At 42.7% G+C, this 15089-nt stretch overlaps 1 protein-coding gene across 6 annotated transcripts in view; it reads right to left on the minus strand.

Moving 5' to 3' along the window:
- Positions 1-14651, minus strand: part of THRB (thyroid hormone receptor beta) — a 381314-nt gene extending 366663 nt beyond the window's left edge. For 3 of the 6 annotated variants that reach the window (XM_045088972.1, XM_045088973.1, XM_045088968.1), the window contains exon 1: positions 14115-14213. The gene's annotated coding sequence lies outside the window, so the exon portion shown is untranslated. The other 3 variants (XM_045088971.1, XM_045088969.1, XM_045088970.1) reach the window with 3 other exon arrangements.
- Between the last annotated feature and the right edge of the window lie 438 nt (positions 14652-15089).

Consider the following 15089-nt stretch of genomic DNA (forward strand, 5'->3'; position numbering starts at 1 on the left):
TAGATCAAATGCTGGTGGGGTCAGCTCCACTGCATCAGCTCAAGGCAGTTTGCCCCTCTGAAGAACCAAGCAGAATGTAAAGGAGACCTGGGGTGGAAATGGGGGTTTAGGACGCCTTGCATGGTAATATGCCCATGACTAGAAAGGCTTAAGTGTAGTAGAGGCTGCTGGCGCCCTGAGCCCATAGCCATGGGCACCACATCAGGGCCCACCAGCATGTCTTGTGACTGCCAAAAACTGCATTCCTTTGCCTGGAGGTGTGCTCACGGCTGCCCAAACGGCAGTCCTGAAATACCAGGGAATCAAATGCCTCTGGAGGCAGTCCTTAACTAACATCTGACAGGTTTTGGTGAGTAAATATGCTCTCTCTTGCATCATGGGTGGCGTAACTATGAAACACATGTCCCACACTGTCTCCCAGAGTTCATGTGGGAGATTAAGCTTCAGGTGCCCACAGTGGTAACTGGTTTGAAAATGCCACCTTATTGGCTACTGTCCCTGCCGTGGCTGACTTACCCATTTCCTGTTGGTGTTTTCTTGATCTTCCCCCCCAAAATAATATGCATATGAATTTTCATCTTCTGGTCTGCTTATGGCAAGTCTTCTGAAAGAATATTGGGCTGGCAGCCCCTTGAGCCTCACGTTCCTCTGATAAAAGAGCTGAGTCCTCTGTTTTTAGAGGGACTGATTTTTCATCCTTAAGGTCCATGAGCACAGAATCATTGGGTTCCTCTGAGCTGCAGGCACTGGTCCCACTTCTTTCAGACCATCAGAAACACAACTCCAGGCACATTCCTTTCTCTCCCATTGAGAGAATAAACAAAACCACATCTTTTGCTTAAGGATGGAAAGAAATGCAAACATAAGCCCTATGAGTTTCAGATGCCCCTAAAGTCAAACTTCGGCAAGAACTCAACTAAGTAGCAACACTTGACTCTTAGAGGGGGGTCTTACTCTAGTACTGGGAAGAGGCAGAGATGAAGGCCAACCACAGCCATGGTTCAAACGGAACTTTAATGAATCACTGGTGGGGATTTACAACCACAAAATAACAAAAATGAAACAGTTATTTCAAAACCCTGCTAGACAAAGAAGAGAAGTGAATTGTAAACCGGTTCTGGGCAGTGTTAAATCATTTATCTTCCATGTAATGGGAACTCTGAGACACTAAGATCTTAAGAAACAGAAAAAGTCTACACAAAAGCTAGGTGTTGTGAAAAATGCCACTGCAGCAACACGTCCGTCCAAGAGTCATGTCTCAGAATGTTGTCCCCGTAGAAACTCGAACCCATCACTTAAGGAAGTCCTCGTTGTTATACAAGTTGAAGAATCAGGCTGCCAAGTTCCAGGTCTATCTACAGCAAGCCATTCTTAAGGGCTTTTCTATACAAACCCTCAGAAGCCACTCTTCTCGGATTGTGGGTTTTTGCTGGGTTTCATCTTTGCAGAGAGCATCTACTTCGTGGCCCTGATTTCTTGTCAACTTAGTTGAGGAGATGGGAAGATCTTCTATCTCAGTTCTTATGTGTGGATAGCTTTTTCTTTCTTTCTTTTTTTTAAAGAAAAAGGAAAAAGGACAGCAGAGCTTTTTCCTGCCAGACAACCTATTCCCTTATTTATAATGCAGGACAGCAGGGCCTTGTAAGTGTATATTCTAGTTCATCTGAGGACACACACGTTGTTCATTTTAAAATTAGATTCATCCTGATTATATGAAAACAGCCTACGTGTGGTTGGTCAAAACAGCAAGAAAGCCTTACTCAGCACCCACTTTCTGGGCCTACTTTCTAGACTCCACTAAACTTGTTCCACACACAGTCCCTGCCCTCTTGGAACTTGAAATCTGGCAAAGAAATATCTATTTCATTGACTGATATGAGGTTTGGACACTGCACAGTGAAGAAATAAATATAGTAATTGACTAACTATGTAATATTACCTTGGACAAAGGGGTGAGAAAACCTGTCATTGAAATGGCATGTTTGAAGCAGGGCAGAACTAGAAAGAATTTAGATCTCAATCCTAACTAATCAGGGCAGGGTTTTGGGAGCTCCTCAAATGAAGGATTTGGGGGAAGCTGGGTTAAAACAGAAGCAGGGAAAAATAGGTAATAGATTTTAAGTGAAGACATTTCAATGTGAACAGTAGAAAAGTATCGGAATAAGAGAGGGGTGTAGCAGCGATGACAAAAAGGAAGTGAGGTACTCAGCTTATACATCATAGTCACTACAAGCAGGGGAGTCAAATGTGTGTTCAAGAGTTTGGAGCCTTGGGCAGGTAACTGAACATCTATTATTCTTACTTTCCTCCAAAACTGAGGGTTCAGTAACTTTAACAATTGACCATAGAACATATCTCTTAATATTGAAAAATGCTAGGTCATCTATAAAAGGAAGACTGTACCAATAAACACATCATAAAACTAAACACAGAATAATTAATGATGCAAAATGATTCCAGAAACTCCGATGTTAACTGCTGGGTCTCTTTCTTTATTTCCTGCCTTTTGGACATCAGTGATCTAGATCTCCAGGATACAGGCTTACTGAATGCAATTGATTTTACAATTTTTGCAGTAATAAAATGATAATATAAAATTATTGAGTACTCGCCAGGCACTATGTCCTGGCAAAGTGGTTAATAACCATGATCTTACATGATCTCTTCCACAATGCTATGGTGTAAGTACTAGGATTCTTTCCACTGCACAGATAGCATGACTTAAGTTTAATGCAGTTAAGTAGCTTGCAGGAGAGACTATCAGCTAGAAGGGGCAAAGCCAGATATCCAACTCAACACCTGTGTGGATGTCCAGCACCCCACATCCTGATCTCTCTCCAGTGCCTCAGCCGTCAACCAATCCAGGACCCACAACCCTCAGTTCTCCCCTCTTCACAACACACTTGGCCAACAGAGGTGTGTGTGTGGGGGGAGAATTTCTTCTCCTTGCTCTGTGATGGGACTTTAGAATGAGACATTACCGGCACCTACACTGTGAGTCACCCGGACCCCAGAGACCCCGGTGATGGGCCAGTAACAAGTTAGGGATTATTCAGAGAATTATTTCTTCCCTCTTATGGAATATCAAGAATTAATTATCTGGATTCTGTACCTGAGAGGCATTTATCAGGATTAACTTCTTAATATTGCAAAATTTAATTTTCGAAAGCACTGCAAAATATTTTATAAAAATAGGCTTGTGGAGTTGAAGACAACCCTACCCAGGCTAATTTAAAAGGATACAATTACTTCTTTTTCTTTCACATGTCCTCAGCATGACATTTCTTATCACTGGTTAGCCTTATTTCTTAATAATCCAAGATATATGTGTTCTTTGCATTTCCTTACTTCTTAGAATAAGACACTTTAATCATAATTAAATAATAAGGTTTCCAGAAAGGTAAAATATGCATAGTTAGAAGGAAAAGGCTTCTTTGTTCTTTTCACTTACCTCACCTTTATTATTCATGCCCCTCTTACATTTCCTTCAGGAGAGGCACTTCTATAGAACACGCTGAATATTTGATAAAGCACGTTTGTAATTTGGAAAGAAAACAAGCAAACACCCCCTATGTCTAAAAAAAAAAAAAGAGGGGTCTCCATTGTAGTCAGCAACAATAAGATAAATACTAGGAAAATTGGTATTTTTAGTCAAGATATTATGTAATGAGTCATTTATTTAAACAGTCTGAAGTTCTGTAAAATGATTCCAGGAAAATGGCTTCAGTACCTCTGTCAATACATCAAGAATCAGCTCTGGCCTCTGTTTCCTGATATCTCTACTCTGAATTTTGGTTTCCCTTAGAAAATCAGCGCTCTAATCCTGTGCCAGTACTATCAAGATTGATCGGCAAACTCCCAATACTATGCGCATTTTATGATCCACATAAATCTACCAAGGCAATAAAAATGATGGTCAAAGACTACAAGGAAAAGTCGGGTCCAGCAAGATTAAAGATGACCCCACACGAATAAGAAGGAAGTGAGGAAAGAGAATTAGGTCAGACAGGAGGATGGTACTGTACCAAAGAATAGAAAGGTTTACCTCATGGCCATCAAGATGTTTTCGTCACTGGTCAGTGCCTTCAGAAGTAACAAGACAGTGATGTGATACGATGAAGGCCAGATGAGAGTTTAAAAACAGAGTAGTACATGGGGAAGACAGCTCCCTGACCACCAAGGACTTCCTGCTCCTCTTTCGCTGCTCTAGAGTCATCATGGGACAGCGGCTGTCAAGTTGGGACTATGGATCCCGCTTCACTTAGGTGGGGACACACAATTTGTTCTCACCACTGGAATCTGTGCGAAATGGTTTTGTATCACAGTCAAGCCATGGTAGTGAAGAAGCCAATGTACTTCACTCTCTCATTCCCTTCCAGGGGTCCGATGCAATGAAGACATGATCGTGGCAGCCATAAGTGGAAGGAGGAGCCCAAGACCAAAGGAACTGAGACTCTCCCGAATGGCTGTGGAGCATAGCTACCAGTCAGGAAGAGCAGTTTTCAACAGCACAGGAGTGAAAAATAAACTGTTTGTTTTAGCCACTGTGCATTCTTTATTTCAAAGTGAAGTGTTTTCCTAACCTCTATATATGTGGCAAAATTAAAAAAAAAAAAAGGAAAGTTTCTCGATCACTCGAAATAATGCAGATAATTTCTTTTTGTGTGGAATTGAGTAAATTGCATTTTTTGGGCCTAAAGTCATATTATCCAATTATAGCAGCTACTAGCCAACTTGAAATATGACTAGTTAAAGTTGAAATGTGTTACAAGTCTAAAGTACACACCAGCTATTGAAGATTTAATACAAAAAATTAAAACAGCTCATTAATATTTTTGTATTGATTACAAATTAGTAATAATTTGAATATATCAGGTGAAATAAATATATTATTGAAATTGAATCCACTGGTTGCTTTTATTTATTTGTAATGTGACTATAATAAAATTTCAAACCACATATGTGGCTCATATTATATTTCTATTGTATTCCTGTCAGCCTAGTAGGGATTAGCAAACCACAACCCATCTTCTGTTTTTGTAAATAAGGTTATTGGTACACAGACATGAGCATTTATTCACATACTATCTACAGCTGCTTTCACACTATGACAGCTGAATTGAGTAGTCTCAGTGGAGATTGTATGTCCTGAAAAACTGAAAATACTATATGGCCCACTATAGAAAATGTTTGCCAGCCTCTGCACTAAGGATAACTTTGAGATTACCTAATTTATCCAGATAAATTTTACTGTTTTATGACTAAGAAAATTAAAACACAGATAAGTGAAAAGACTTATCCAAAATGGTTTTATTCTCAATTTGGTAATATTTCCATAATGTCCCATTCATTCATTCATCCATTCATCTTCTCTATCCATCTCTAATTTTGATCATTAAAGAAATAAAATCTCTATCACTCAGAAAATCAATACTTAATACTAAATAATGAATTTGAACACAACAATGTCAATAATTCAATGTAGCTGTGTAGGAGTACGTTTCTGTCTGACTGGGAACTGTAGACATATGTATACAATAGCAGAGAAACCCTTGAGTAATATTCAGCTATGAATAGGCTGTGAGATGGTCTTTAAATTAAGCTTTATTTGAAAACATTCTAAAGAGAATCTATCATGTAATCTGCTTTCAAATTAAACTTGAAATTCTCCCAAATGTAGAGCCATCTTGCTAAAAATATTCATTATTGGAATTAACTTAGAAAAATTTTGCCACATCTTGGAAAAAGTGAAATCTGTTCCCAAAGACATCACGGCAACATATAACTGTCTCAGTTCTGACAGCCTTCATCTCTCAGTGGATTATTCCAAGAGTCTCTAACTGGGCTCATCATTTCTAGTCTCTCTCCCATTGAAGACCTATCCCAAAGAACGCTTCTAAAATAAAAATCTGACTTTCTGAACATTCTTTATTCTCTTCATGCTATTAAGACAAAGTCTAACTTCCTTACTTCCTTACTTTATCTTCCTTACTGGCCAAAAAAGTCTCCACCGTGTGACTCCTACTTGTTCCAACAACCTCATTTATTGTCCATTGAGCATCAGTCAGATCTGGCTTCCTGCAGATTCCCAAAGGGTTCACACTTTTACCCCACTTCATATGTTGGTGTATGGTGTTCTTACTGCCTAGAACTCACCCCACTCCCAGGTCCGAGTTCTCACTGAGTTCTTACTTACTCCATCATAGAACTTATTATAATTGCCTGTTGAAGTATTAATTCTACCATCAATACAATAGCTAATATTTAGGAACACTTAGCTGTGGGTCAAATGCTACCTGATCCTATTTAATGAGAAACTGAGTACATGCAACAAAGCCAGGTAAAACCAGGCTTTGAATGCACACATTCCCACTCCACAAACCTGGTTCTTTACTCTATACCCGTGGTTTGAATGGAAGGATGGACAGGATTAAAAAAAAATAAGTTTACTCATTTTAAGGCTTGATTTTTTTTTAAAGATTTTATTTATTTATTTGTCAGAGAGAGATCACAAGTAGATGGAGAGGCAGGCAGAGAGAGAGGGAAGCAGGCTGCCTGCTGAGCAGAGAGCCCGATGCGGGACGCGATCCCAGGACCCTGAGATCATGACCTGAGCTGAAGGCAGCGGTTTAACCCACTGAGCCACCCAGGCGCCCCTTAAGGCTTGATTTTTGTGGCAACCTCAGTAAATATAAATCCAAACATATATTCTTGATTAACAGAAATGAATGCATGTAGAGTACATTCCAGGGTATGGAATGTACTCTTAACAATACCTTGTGTTTATGAAACTATAGAGTGTGAGATCAAACTAAGAAGCCAAATGCCTAGGGGTTTTGTTGTGTTGTGTTGTGTTGTGTTTTTGAGTTGCCTCAGGGGGACAAGATGTTTTTCAAATCCCTTCCAACTACTATACTACAGGATCAGCTGATATGTTCATCCTCCACATAGGCCATAACTGAAAGTGTTTTTTTAAAGATTTTTTCTGTGTAAGGTTTCCCTGGTTCCTTTTTTTTTTTTTTATCAAAGGACAGATAATACAAGAATATACAACCTTATATTTTCCTTACTATAGCTATAATTCAGATACAAACACATTATTCCAGATCTCTAGATGTTGGGATTGGAGTAGAAATTATAGTGAAGCTTAGGTGAAAATTCAAAAAAGCAAACAAAACCACATACGGCAGAAACAAACCATTCTCTGGCAATTGTAAATTAATACATCTAAATATCAGAAATAAAGTCAAGAAAAGATTATAATATTTAAAAAGTAACAGTAATTTAGCATGATTTTTACATCATTGCAAAAACACTTCAACAGTGGTAACATGAATCAGTGTTGAAAACAAACTGATAGAACTTTTTGTGTGAAAAAGCAGCAAGGTTCTGCTGTGGGGGCTGAAGCTGCTCATAGGAGTGATCAGTTATTATAAAATGTAGTCAGAGCTCAAAACAAATGAGGCTAATTTTTTAAAGTGTAATGCTGTGAACCTCACAACTTCTTGCACTGAACTTCAGCCATTTGAGTTTTTACACACACACCTACACTCACACACACAAAGAATATGGTGACCAAGTAAGTTTTGTTACTTGGTCTCCCTCTTGGAATTCCTAGTACAACCTAGCATAAACAACAACAACAAAAAATCTCTGAAAAATTCTTGCATTAAGTTGTTAAACTCATGATTTCCCAAACAGAATTGACCATAGAGTAACATAAGTAACTAGTTAAATAAGTAAAATGTAAAATAAGATGAAGATTTGCCAAAATATTCAGGAATATGGATGAGGACTCAAAGTGATGACAGGGTTTTTAGCCTGGGAATCAGTGTGGCTGTGGCATTTCTCACCATAATTTGGAAGCTGGGCCTGGGAACCACAGCTGAAGCCAGAGACAAGCACTGCCTGTTTCACTGTGTGTAAGAACATGACACACACTTGTCACAGAGGCAGATTCTGCTTGCACAGACACGCAAGTTGCTGACACACTTTTGCATATTGGAGAGAAATATGAAAAAGTTGACCCAAACCCAGGAATGTCAGAATCATTATTGTCAATCATTATTTTCTGAGCACCTATTCTGTGCAAGCATTGTTGAAATCTGAGAAAACAGAGTCTAAAGGGGAAAAGTATATCTGAACCATCTTGAGAGCCACTGAACAGTGTACATCATGAGTCAGAATATTCCATGGGTTCCTGAATGTCATGATCATGCAAAATGCCACAAAAACCATGACTATCTTCTCTACTCTTCTCAACAAAAACATTCCTGAAACCCCCGGAAGAGTCACAAAAGTGTATTTTCCAAATTAAGAAGATATACCTGCTGTCAACTGGCATTCCTTTGTCCAGGCTTTTACTTCACTCAGCTTATCACGCATGACTTTCTGAATAAACCCCACGGAAGAGAAACCATGATGCATGGAGCCTCTCATTTGGAACTAGGAAGTTGAATGAGGAATTTAGTTTGGATCAGTCCTTTCCTAGTTGTTATCTGTTACTGTCACTCAGCACATACGCCTGTATATGTGGTACACAGTTACACTGTTATATACACAGTACACATTATAATATATGTTGTTATGTGTTACAGGCAGATATGTTTATGTTAGAGTGTCCAACTATCATAATGGAAAGGCTACAATAAGCTTCTGGGGACACAGAGTCAAGGTTTCTGGGTCTTATTTCCAGGCTCTCCTAACTTGCCGTTTGGAAAAGATACCTAAGTCCACAGCAGAGCTCAGTTCCTCACTCAATAAAAATAGTACTGCACAAGAACAGTTGCCAGCACATAAAGTCTCCAAAGTCCCTTGAAATTAGGACAGTATGGACCAAACAACACAAGCACCAGCCTAGCTGTCAGTTGGCCAGATTGTTAAGAGAAGCATATGGAAATACATGATCTGTGACTCAGTGATTTGGATCCTTCCCCCTCCCCAACTTCTTAAACATCATAATTGACTAACAAATTTGAGAACTTAAGGTGAAGAGTGAACATCCTTAATCAGAGATTCACTGGTGTAAATATATTCAATCCCACACAGGTTGGATACCAAGGGAATTCTGGCGGAATCCTACTGCAATTTACATGAATTCACATAGGCTAGAGAAACCACAAAACAATCACCTCCTCAGATGAAAATAACTTGATTTTGTCTAGGGGGCCCTATGAGGATGCCCAATGGGCATATCTATTCTATCACAGTGGAGACCATTTCTTGATCCCTTTGTATTAATACATGCATATTGTCTTACAGGTCACTAGGCAGCACACTGAGCTGCAAAATGACTGGCGGAACCAGACACATAGTAGGTACACACATTTTTGTAGATTGAATGAGAAATCAAGTCAAATAATCAAAATTACTGTAAATAAAGCAAGGAGTTAATTTGCCATCCTTTGCTCAACTAGTTCAGACACTAGAACAAGCCCTTCTAGCTATGATATAGACATATAATTCAATCCAGGCAGCGAACATTCAACTTGGGCAAAAAAAAGTCCAAAGATGACACTTTAATACCAATATCAGAAGAGACAGAGAAGCACCACCCCTTTTCCTTCTCCCGCTCAGTCTTCCAACAAGTGTTTCCCTGTGCCCATGTGTCCAGGTCTTTGCTAGGTGCTGGGGAGTCAAGGATGAATAAACCCATAGTCTTTCATCCCAGTTTAGAGGGGGAGACAAATGGAAACAAAACCAAAATGCTCTGCAGGGTGATAAGAGCTATAGAAACTAAAGCAAAGTGTCAAGATCACTTGTTCAGGGGGTTTATGGCCATAGGGTCATTTTCAAGTACCTGGCTGTCCTGTCCTCTCAGATTGCTCTAGTCAAAAGCTGGCTGAGACACTGGATATTTGAGAAAGTCGGCCTAAAGAACATGTTAACCATTCATTCCTCTAGGTTTTCTGAGCTCTATTTTTGCACTGAGGACAACTGCCAGAATCTCCACTGCTGAACCACAGCAGCTCAGACTCCTAAAGACAAACTCCCACGGGGTTTCTTTTCATCATTATGCCTTATGCATTTTTTATTCTCATAAAAGATGACCAAACACTTCATTTTCTGTACAACTGAAGTTCAAGTACTGGCCACCCCATGATTTGATATTTCGTGGAAATACATACTAGTTGCCAGACCCCATAGTAAGCCCTCTACAAATGTTACATGATGTATCCTTACAACTTTAATGCATACCTACCATTTCTGGACCCTGTTTTTTCCTGCTAACTTGGCCACTGGGAAGCTGAGAGCTTAGCAATATCCCAAAGCAATAAACACTTAGGATTTCAGTTTAATTATCTTTACCCCTGTATAAAATTTTGATCTTTCTTCCCCTACCACTTTACCAATGTCATCATTTTGTGGGATTTTTTACTATGCATTTTTGCAGACACATTTCTGAAAGTCCCTACTCTATAAACAAAAATAAATTACTATAATCACCCATTGTAATTTCATTTTTGTCTCAATTGTCAAAAGAGTTCCCATGAATAGCTCATTTGGAGATGACTGTTTGGGTATCACACCTTGGTCCCTTGAAAATGCAGATAATGCAGTATTTCCCACAATCTTCTGGTTCAGAGTCTGTTTATGGAAGTGTGAAAAGAGGCCAAGGAGAAAGGTCAAATGACTTTACTTGCAACACCCACTCACCAGCAGGTTCTTTTCAAATCTACCCCTAAGGGCCCTTTCAGTCTTGTAGTATACCCTGACAGTCCGATTTTGCCCCTGCCAACAACTGCTACTTTTGTAGAGCAACTATACCACCACAGGCCCTTGGTCCCCTTAGGCTTCCAAGGCCAAAGGCACTGCCTGAACCTGCTGAGGGAGAAGGCACTGCTATCATCAGTGATGTCTGTTCCCTGGAATTTCACTCTTAGCACTGACAATGCCTCTGGAACTCATCAAGATTCTGTTGATCCCCAGGAAGTTGAAGGTCAATGTCTTTAGGGAATCAAGGTAAAGTATAAGACAAACTGCTGCAGAGAATTTCTGTGCACTCCAGGCAAATGACCTCAGGAAGAACATGCAGAAATAACTCGCAGCATTGTCACTTTATAGAATGGGACTACCTTTCCTCTCCGAAAATAAAGAAGGTCGGGGGGAGACAGAGATAAAGACTGAACCATATACACAGGACACACAGACATATACAGGCACAGGTCTTGATGTACCCAGTTGGTACCCACTTAGGATGCTTAGGTATTTTTAAGAATATGTTTGGGCATAACCATTCATTTATTTAACAAAGATTTCTCCAGCTCTGAGTGCCAAGCACTATGTAAGATGCTGGAGAACCACGAGTTACAGAGGAGGTCAAGCCTCTTTCTCATGGACTCTAGATTCTAGACAGGGGGATAGGTCTTCAACAAGTACCAACTTAAATGGCAATTCAGATTGCAAATAAGATCAAGGAAGGAGGAAAAAGAGAAAGAAAAAGAAATAAACTAAAAACAGTATGATGGTTCTAAGAAGGAATGAGGGACTGCCCTTGCTGACATGGAAGGGCTTTTTAAGAAGGTGACACAAAATCTTACGTTACAATGACAAAAAGGAGCTAAAGAAACCAATCACCCCTACTCAGATTTCCATCAAAAATATGAGCTTACTAAAAAAACTCCAAAAAAACAAACTTGCAAACCCATTTGTGCCTCCACACATGCTGTCCTTCAAACAACTGCAAAGATACCAGGAAAGAAAAGGAATCCACAGCTCTCTCTTCTCCTAAGGAAATTTTAAGAAATCACCTTTTCCCAAAAATGCTAGATTAAAAAGAAGTTGTCTTGATTTGTTATGATGGCAAAATAAAGAATCTGAAAGGGGAGAAGTGGAATGTTTATTCCTCTTGTAAATTCAGTTACTCCATAAAACAATATTCCAATGTCAATAAAATTATGCCTTTGCATTATAATGCCAACAGGAATTGCTTCATTAAAAAAATAGTTCTAGGGCTATATTTAGTAGCACTTACTCTCACTCACTAAAAAAGAAAAACAAATCATATCTACTACCAGATGGTCCCACTTCCAATATATATCAAACTTTGACATTCATTAAAAATAAGATTCTGATAGTATCAGTTTAACATGTACAAATAATAAATGATTGTACATCAATGCCTCCCCATGTAGTACCCCAAACAAATCGCTTACTATTGAATTTCTGTTAGCCTCAATTAAAACCCTTAGCCAATTGGCATGAAAACTCCTAAAAACATCCACTGTTCAAAAAGCTTTCTCTTAAAAAAAAATATTTATTTATTAACATATAATATTATTAGTCCCAGAGGTACAGGTCTGTGAATTGCCAGGTTTACACACCTCACAGCACTCACCATAGCACTTACCTTCCCCAAAGTCCATAACCCAACCAGTCTCTTCTTCCCCCTTCTCCCCCTCCCATGCCCCAGCCCTCAGTTTGCAAAAACCTTTCTCTTTAATGTTTCTTAGTCCCTGACCTGTTTCAGAATAAGAAAGGTAAGCAGAAGTGAATTAGGGAGCAGATCAGTCACTGTGAATTTTCAGAATGAATCACGGAATATTCTGACTAAAATGCAATTTTTATTACTTTGTAATCTAGTACGTGCTACATAGTATTAAACTGCAATAAACATACTAAACTAAAATAAAGCCAAATAGTGTAAAGATATTGCTCAACAGGTCTACATGATCCAATACATTTACCATTATAAAAACTGCTGTGCTCTATCATTAACACACTGTCCAAGGAATGCTTCAGTTTTTGAACTTCAAAACTGGTCTTTAAAACTGCATCTCACTTGCACCTAAGACCACTAACAGGCTAAGAGGAAGACTTTGTTTCAAATTTATTTACCCACGATTAGGCACAGTATTTGAATCTTCACAAATTTCAAACATGTGTGGAGAAGGGAGGGTGGAGAGTCTGAACTCGTTTGTTCAGGTAAACTCTTTACTCTTTCTTTTACTCAGTTTATGAATTGTTAAGCATCTAGACCCTCTCTGTAAAATTTCCCATTTGGGGAAAATTATACATTTAACCTTTAGTAAACTAAAAACAAACAAACAAACAAACAAACCCATGAATTAGCACTAATATTAATCCAACAATGGATTAATATCCATTAATTATCCAACAATATCCAACAATAATCACTGGGAAATCATCCTCCAAAATGACAACCGCAGCTAAGAAGAAGCGATCTATATTAGGGGTAAAAAACCAAAAAACCAAAAAATAAAAAAATAAAAAAAAAAAACAGAAAACCTCCCCCAGTTTAGTCCTCCTCCGCAAGAGGTCGGGGGGGCCGGGAGGCCAGGGCGGGGGAGAGCACAGCTGGCACAACTCCTGGTTGCCAGAACCAACTCGAGGCGACCCAGAGGAAGATGCTGCGTCAAAAGAGGAGCAAGGCAAAGAAGCGCGACCCAGGAGGCTAGCGAAATCGCCACCGAGTCCCCGAGGAGGCGGGGAGAAGCCAAGTCGCCAGGCACCGGCAACAGCGCACGCCAACATTCAGGATTATTCTCCTTTCCAAACCCCGGAGTTCCGGAGCAGGAGGGAAAAAAGGGGGATGAGGGACCCACAGTCCCTTTAAACCGCCTCCCGCTCCGCGCCGCCGCCCCCCCCCCCCGCCGGTGTCTGCCAACCTTTTCCGAACCCCCGTGTCACAGAACTTCCTCATCATGGAAACTTCCACTCGGTTCGGCGCTGAGGATGCCAAACTCCATTTCACAAGGAGCCTGTCAACAGCTGGGCTTGGGGGTTTGAGGAACGGAGCCGCGCGATTGGAGCGGGCCCCCAGCCACCCGGCTCCACCACTGCCTACGCTGGGTCTCCCGGACTGCCGCCGCGCGGTGCCGGAGCATGAGGGGCACCTCCTCCCGGACCCGGGGTGCAGAACCCGGCGGAGGCAGGTAACGCGGCGGCTGACAATCCACCACCCCCCCACCACACACACACTCGCCTGCCCGCCCGCCTGCGCGCCCAGCTTCGCCGCCCGCACCCCTCAGGTTTCCGCGACATCCCCGCCGCCAGCCTGCCCACCCTTCTGGACAGTTGGAGCTGCCGCCCCCTCCTCCTTCTCCCCCTCCCCCACACGCCCCCGCCTCCGCGCAGTCCTCTCGCCAAATTACCAGTGCCCTCGAGACGGTTGGGTTGAGCGCCCCTGCCCGGGGAAGGCAGCCTGCGGGCGCTTGCCCCGAGCCCGGGGAACCGAAGGTCTCCTTTCCAAGCGCACTCACATTATTCATGCAAAGTTAATCCCCGCCGCGTCACGGCCGCCCGCCCGAGGATGTGCGCCTTCCTTGGCCAAGCCCCGCAGTCTCCACCCTCCTCCGCCCCCTCCTCCCGGCGGCGGGGTCCCGGGGAGCGCAGGCGACGGGACGTCGCGCGAGTCCTGCAAAATGTCAACTCCTTGGGCGAAGAGAGGCGGCCGCCGCCAGGGCCGCGGCGGCCCTCCCCGGCCACTCCACTTTTATAGGCGTAGGAAGCGAGTGTGGTCCGGGCACCCGTGTCCCCGCCTCTCCGGGCCCCCCGCGCGCCCGGCCCGCCCCGGCCAGCTCTCCGGGCGCTGCCTTACTCGGGGCCCGGGGCGCCGGCTCAGTGCCGCGTCTGCGAACCGGTGACCTGGTTTCCCCTTCAACCCTCGCGGCGATCCCACTCGCGCGGCGGCGGCGGCGGCGGCGGCCAAGAGCAAGCAAACCCGGCTCCGCCAGGGGCGCAGCGAGGAAATGGCCTCCCAGCGGCTCGCCCCGCCGCCGCGACCGTCCGGAGCCTCCCGGCTGGCACCCGACGCCCGCCGCTCGGCCCGGGACCGGCGCCCAGAAGTGTCCGCCCCTCTGCGCTCGCGGACCCCTACCCAGCGGCCCACGTGCACACCGCCCCGGGCCGGCCGCCTCCGCACCTGCCTCCCCAGGTTCGGGCGCTCCCTCTCCTCCCCGTCCTGGCCGTGCCCTCCACCCAGGGTGCCCTTCCCAGAGTGGCAGTGTTGCGGTGGTTTGGTTGGCCGCGCGTCCACCCACCCGGCGGCGTGCGCACCGAGGTTCAGGTTTGGGCGTCATTCCTCTGGTGGGAAAAAAGGAAGAAATGGGGAACGAGTGACAAGAAGG

The sequence above is a fragment of the Mustela putorius genome, unplaced genomic scaffold (assembly GCF_011764305.1).
Source record: "Mustela putorius furo isolate JIRA1106 unplaced genomic scaffold, ASM1176430v1.1 tig00003834_pilon_pilon_pilon, whole genome shotgun sequence".
NCBI classification, from domain to species: domain Eukaryota; kingdom Metazoa; phylum Chordata; class Mammalia; order Carnivora; family Mustelidae; genus Mustela; species Mustela putorius.